Genomic DNA, 4783 nt, shown 5'->3' with positions numbered 1-4783 from the left:
ACGTCTACTGTGGCGTTTTGTTCACTAGCAACCTCCCCCGGCCATGTAGGCATCCAGCGTGGCAATCTGATGTGGCACAAGATTCAGCCCGGTCCAATTAAGTGTTTTACATGGGCCGAGCCCAATAATTCAACCTATTTGTGTTTTTTTCTATCAATTTTTGGTCAGATTCATGGGCCAAGCCCTACAATTCAGCCTTTTTATTTTCTGGGCTTAGGCCATTTTGCATTCCGTTTCATTCAGCCTTTTGTTTTTGTTTTTCATAAATGCACAATATTCCAGTCCACTATTGTTTGGGCCATAGCCTTTTTAGAGCCCAAATATTATTTGATCCAATAGAACATTCAGTCTTTTTCAATCACAGATTTCAATTTTACACATTTCAACAGCAAACAATCAATAATTCTCAAAATTAAATGATCAAATCCAGAAATCACTCAATGAAACTCACAACAGCACATACACATCTGCACGATCCATCAAGTGTACATATAATCGGAAACAAATACACAGGCACCAAAACATGGTGGCAACATCAACTAAAACTAATGTGCACATTCCCAAGCGTTGCTAATCCAGCACCAGCCCCAGCCCAAGGTGCACCAGCCCCAGCCCCAGGCAGTCGCATATTTTTGCTTGTCTGGTCATGGTCCTTCTCCTGCGCATCCAATTCAGAAGCACACTCATAGTAAGTTTGACATAGAAGTAGCAATTTGAATGAGAAGCAGCAACAACAATTTGGTTTGAAGGAGGAGCAGCAACAACGGCAAGTACTTTCTGGTCATTAGGATAGCAACAAGAGCAGTTTGACATAGTAGGAGCAACGGCAGTTTGATGATAGCAGCAGTACCTGATATCAGCAAAAGTAGTTTGAAATATCCTTGGGCGGCCGAAGATGGTGAAATGATGATCTGATTGTTCTTAGACAGTGGTATCAAAAGATAGGCTTTTAGAGTAAAAAATTGGCTCCAATCAGCCTGCATACAACAAGTAATAAAATTATTAGGAGAGAGTATACAGTTACCAACAGCATGCATAAAACAACTTTGATGATGTATTTTTTACTAAAAATGACAGCCAGGTTTCAAGTATATCCCCATCATTAACATCAGACAATTCTAAATGTAAACAAGATGGCATTTGTATAGACCTAGAATCTCGTATGTTGCCAGAGCTAGAAAAAATGAGATATTCACTAGCAAATGAAAACAGGGACCTGCTGGAAACATCACACTACGAATGAGATATGGTGCATATTTTGCCAGACAGAGATGGCATATGTATAGACCTAGAATTAATCACAAGGGATATGGAGGGAATTATTCATGTATATTATTCCCTCATGTATATTTTTACTAGTACTGCTAGGTTGCTAGCTAGCTGCACGTATACATCTAGTAGTAAGCAGTCACAAGTCACAACACATATCTCATTCCCCTGTTCCACTTCAGGAACTAGTACAGCAACATAGGATGATATGTGATGGTACCATCTTATCTTACAACAAGAAAAACAACAACACATCTAGCAAGAACGGATTGAAAATCAGCTAGTTGCTGGTCCATCATTTTATAGTATGGTGCAAGATGGCTATCATCGATTGAAAAAATCAAGATTGAAGAATTCAAATCGCATTGCGGTTAAAATTCCAAATTGTTTGGTTGCTACTAGGAGTTAATCAACCATAAACTAACACTTAACAGTACAACAATTTGACCTTAAACAGCAGCCAATATGAGTAGAATATTAGGATTATTAGGAAACAGCAAAAAGGTGCAGAGAAACTGTGAATAGAAATGAGTCACAGAAGACAGTATGCATTACAACTTGCTGGTTTCTTGACTGAAACTACTGTTGTAGGGCTGCCATGTTGACTGATACATCAAAGTTCATAGCACCATTAAGAGCCGGTTGATTTGGATCCCTTCTCTGCAAGTGGGCATTCTGTTGTTGCAATAGCCGAAGTCTCATCAGGTGTTCCCTTGACTTCATCTAGTGCACCACAAAGAACTCCATAAATACAAAAGCATATACAATGAGCAGCACATGTGACTTGACATCCATTAAACTTGATACACAGAATGCAGATATCACATTCACATTTCATAGATACGAAAAAAAGACACTAGCATTCGCATCAGTAAATTACACATGGTATCCATGTTACGGCCTAATTAAGTGTAAGTGCACTTAGACAGCTAGTCACACTACAGGTCAGTTTTACTTTGCCAGATTATGTATGCCACATTCCACTTTAAAATAGTTAATGCATCCTGTAGGGGTTAATGCTCATTTAACAAAATATCAACACAAAGCACTCATTCAAGTGCACCAAATTAATAGTACCATAATCTGTATGGTTAATGTTCAAACATAGATAAGAAATCATATTGCCAAATGCATGCGCATATACCACTGATATCTTTGCAGCAGCATTTGCCTGCCATTTTACACATTAAATTAGATTAAGCATGTGAAGCAGTTAGACATGCTTCTCCATTTTCACAACACTGAGAATGGTAGCAGAAAACAAAATCGACCAGGTTACAGACAGGCAGCAAAGTAAGCAAGCGAGCAAGCAAAGTTTCTAGCGAATCCAGTGGCCGAACAGCCGAGCCAACAGCCAAAAGTACAAGATAAGAGCATGCAAACTTCTCTCTGGAAGAACACAAAAAACTTAGATCGGCGTCGACCACAACGGAAACCACGGGCGTCTAGCACCTAAGCGACCACCGATAACTAGTGGACGCACGCAGGAGGAGAAGCGACGGGCATCTATCCACACGAGAACATCCCTGCTACGCGCTATAGTTTTGCACATATAAGTGAAGATAAAGAAAATCAGCGCCTTCAGCGGCTTATCTGATTGAGCTTGCATGGATGCACAGCACAGACTACTTCTTTATGCAAAAAGCACCGGTCATATATGGAGACTGCACATATGTCAACTACTTTATGCAATGCCCCATGGCCGTTTCTCAAATTGTACTTATCTAACAGCAATGCCCTATAGTCGTTTCAAACTCATCATACATAGTGATGCACGTGGGTATTCAGGAACAATCAGGAAGTGTAGCAATGATGGGCTACAACAGGTTCAGTTTGATAGTTCGTACATTCACTTTTGTTAACGACCTCCAAATTAATCTCAATAATGTCTGAATATGTGCAGTGCAGATGAACGTGCACTAACAATGCAGAAGATACAGTCTAACAACGACACAATTTGGCTTCATACCTTTTTGTCCACCCAGGGGCCTGTGGATAGACTCTGCCCGACCTCGTCGGGGATGTATCCGGGCAACGGCGCACTCCAGCTTGTGCCATATCAGTGCCAACTCCGGCTCTGTTGTTTGCCAGCAAGACCATACGAATCGGATCTAGGTGCTCATGGTTGTCGGCTAACTCCTCTCGCAGTGGGAACCTGGAAAAGGATGGCCTTGCCAGCGACCAAGCCCCGGAAGTTAGCATGGAAAACAAATGGTCAAATTAATTTGCAGATCTGAGGGCACTAACTTGTAAATAGCATCGAGAAGGAACACCATGCCAGCATCATCCATTTTTCACCAACGACCTCCGGAACAGTACGAGCTCTGCCGCCGGAGATTTGAGGGCCCCGGATACATCCCCCTCTGCCCACGCACACAGGATGTGGATGGATGTGGGATCGAACGGATGGATGTGGATGGATGGATGTGGATCGAATGGATGGATGGATGGGCGCCATGTCATCGATCCGTGTCACAGCTAGTTCTACCAATAAGAATAAAGCACATGCAATTTTGTTTTCCTTCTTCATTTCTCAAGTGCAAAGTTGGGTCTTTTGTGAATAAACTACTAGATACTTGTTGCAAAAAGGAACAACCCCATTTTTCAAAAATATTAGACCACATTTTATGTGGAATTAACCAAATGGTTGTGTGCGAAAAGGTTTCGGTCCAGCTCTTATAAAAAGACAAATTTTCGTCGATTCAATAGGAACTGAGTCAAATTTGAACTATACGTGCAACATAGTTTACTCTTTAATTTTTCCAAAATTTATTTTTGGGTACATAAGTATCTATTTAATTAGAGAAACGCCAAAAGTTTTCCAAGATTTAATCAGAGAAACACCAAAAAAATTCCAAGATTCAACCACTAGCTAGGAACGGTCATTCCCGTCGTTTTGACTGCAATTTGAAACAGGCATAAAAAATTCAAAAAAATCAAAAAAATTGGAAACCTTCGCATTGTGTCATCATATGTGGCCAAGTTCCCAGGAAAAATAACAAACTTGTAATACGGAAATTATTTTTAAAAAGTGTTCTCAGAAACGAGCTATCATGTGTGGAGATCGATGGCTTTCAAGCCAAATGATCAATCTTATGGCCACATTCATGGCATAGTTTGTTCAAATGATCTCATATTGCTCACAAGGGTGCATATTGGAATGGCAAACAATGTTGCCTAAGGAAGTTTTCATTTTCTTTGGACGAAAAACCATTTTCCATTTTTCGAGTGCCCGAAAGGAGGTTTTTTATTGAAGGACCTCCCAAATAATTGTTGCAAAATTGGACCAAATCATTTTTATAAAATACTAGGCCATATTTAATGCACAATTGACCAAATGGTTGGGTGTAAAAAGTTTTGATCCACCTCTCGTGAAAAAGACAAATTCCTGCCGATTCAGCAGGAAGCGGGTCAAATTTGAACTGCAGCTGCCTCATAGTTTGCTCTTTATTTTTTGCAAAAATCATTTCCAGGTACATAAGTATCTATTTAATCAGAGAAACACCAAAAAATT

At 40.1% G+C, this 4783-nt stretch overlaps 2 long non-coding RNA genes across 2 annotated transcripts; both read right to left on the bottom strand.

The window, feature by feature from the left end:
* Positions 1-350: 350 nt before the first annotated feature.
* LOC125554321 lies at positions 351-978 on the bottom strand. Its single transcript, XR_007304366.1, has 2 exons — positions 851-978; positions 351-658 (listed from the first exon to the last, which is right to left on the bottom strand). It is a non-coding gene; the product is annotated as an uncharacterized LOC125554321 (long non-coding RNA).
* Positions 979-1711: 733 nt separating this feature from the next.
* On the bottom strand, positions 1712-3569 carry LOC125554320. Its single transcript, XR_007304365.1, has 2 exons — positions 3239-3569; positions 1712-1992 (listed from the first exon to the last, which is right to left on the bottom strand). It is a non-coding gene; the product is annotated as an uncharacterized LOC125554320 (long non-coding RNA).
* Between the last annotated feature and the right edge of the window lie 1214 nt (positions 3570-4783).

This window comes from Triticum urartu, chromosome 4 (genome assembly GCF_003073215.2).
Source record: "Triticum urartu cultivar G1812 chromosome 4, Tu2.1, whole genome shotgun sequence".
Taxonomy (NCBI): Eukaryota; Viridiplantae; Streptophyta; class Magnoliopsida; order Poales; family Poaceae; genus Triticum; species Triticum urartu.
Note: the sequence above shows the minus strand (reverse complement) of the source record. Positions and strands in the feature narration are given on the sequence as shown.